Source organism: Abramis brama, assembly GCF_963993115.1.
Source record: "Abramis brama genome assembly, chromosome: 3".
Taxonomy (NCBI): Eukaryota; Metazoa; Chordata; class Actinopteri; order Cypriniformes; family Leuciscidae; genus Abramis; species Abramis brama.
Genome location: NC_139965.1, coordinates 38977067 through 38979255, shown reverse-complemented (window position 1 = coordinate 38979255; position 2189 = coordinate 38977067).

The window sequence follows — 2189 nt, the reverse complement described above, 5'->3', positions numbered from 1 at the left end:
TCAGTAACAGGTACAAAAGCAAACATCTGTCCTAGTATGGGGGAGCATCAGTGCAAGCGGTATGGGTGCCTTGCATGTGTGTGAAGGTACCAATGACATGGAGGCATATATTGGGATTGTACAGAGACATTTAATGCCATCAAGATGACATCTTTCCTGGGAAGCAAGACAATGCCAGGCCTCATTCTGCATGTGCTACAACAGAGTGGTTTCATAGTCGATGTGCTTGACTGGTCTGCCTGCAGTCCAGATCTGTCTCTTACTGAAAATGTATGGTCCACCATGAAAAGGAGAATCAGGCAACTAAGACCATGGACTGTTGAGAAGCTGTCTTGTATCAGGCGAGATTGGGCAAAAAATCTACTTGCAAAACTTTAACAATTCACATCCTCAATTCCCAAACTATTGAAAAGTGTAATTAAAAGCAAAGGTGATGTGACACAGTGGTAAGCATGCCTCTGTCCCAACTTTTTTGGAATGTGTTGCAGTCATCAAAAAACAAATACAATACAAAATATAATTAAGCTGTTCAGTGAAAACATTTTAATTCTTTTCATTTTTGTCAATTAAATAAAGTTGAAAGAGAATTCACAAATAAGATTCTTGTTTTTATTGCATTTTACAAAATCTCCAAACTTTTCTGGATTTGGGGTTGTATTTAAAATGAAACTTGTCAGCACATGTGATGAATCAGAGGTATATTCTTCATGTACTTTTCTGATGCCTTTGACATATGAACCTATTAGGTTTACTTCAGCAGATGACTGGTGAGACCAGTATCACATCTTCTTATCATGCCGTCCAGAATGATTAAAAGGGGGGAGAGAGATATCACACATAAGCTTTTAGCAACATTTTGAGAAAGCAATACACAAGCTGGTGAAAAACAGAATTTCATACAGCATACAACCCTTTGCACGTGTAGACTGACTCAACGACACGTTCACACACTCGTCATCATCATCATGTTAGGTGAGGTATGCAGTTGCCAGTCAAATAAACCATACAAGAGTTCTTTTCAAAATACCGAAAAACAGAATGAACGTAATATTCTATAGACAATGATAAAATAATAACTGATGGTACAGTATAGGGCAGATACAACTCACAAACATACAAAAGCACACATTCACAGTAAAAAACATGGTTAAAAAATCCCTTCAATTGAAAATACTCAAATAAACAATACACATTTTATGCACTAGGTGCACTCTGATTTTGTCCAGTGTGTTTTTTACTAGGTTATTGGTTTCCATAGTGACATTAACAGGCTATTTTTTGTTTCATTATTTATTTCCTCATAGCCATTTTGGTCTTAAAGCCGCAAAAATCATATTCTATCCTCAGCTACTCAGGGTTTTTTCATATCTTGTATTTCATGATCACATCCCACACACATGTGACATTGGGGCTATATTTGAACTACCCTAATGTTCACTGATGTATATAAATACATTTTTATATTTATAGGTCTGTGGCATTTATATTTATAAATATATTTACAGATTTTGGGGGGGAAAACAAAAATAAAATGCTGAATTTCAAATGCCACGTTTTAGATAATAACTTGACTTAAGAACTGTAATTCAAGGCAATTATGCAAACCTATTTTCTGAATTGAAGTCAATTGATGTGTGTTCAGAACAGTAGCTTCTATAAATACTAGAAATGTTTCCTTTCACACTAGCTGCATTTGCAGAATAATCCAGGCCCTGATAATGAAAGCTTTCCCTTTTTTTGTTCAGTAACAGGATTTTTCATGGGGAAATGTAACCATTTATACACCTCTCTGGAGTCGCTGCATCCATCAGGCCCACCATTCATATCTAAGTGCCCTATGCAATTTAAAGTCTGCAGATTTCAGAGGCCAGTTTTTGTTTTCACCGTCTCAAAAAAAATGAAAACACACTGGAGCAATGGGATGTAATATGCCACAACTAAAAAGAACAAAACAAAACAAACAAACGAAAAAAACAACAACTGTTGTCTCATTGCTCTCAAAAGCATGGCAGTTGACCTTAATTCTACTAGCACATTAAAGTAAACCATTGATTAGCCCAGTTTACAAAATATAGAACTGAAAAAAAAAAAAAAAGAGAAGACAATATTAACCTTTTTTGTCTTATGATTTCATGATTCAGTCACTTCACATATCTTTAAATAAATAAGATTTGTAAAGACACTTGTTA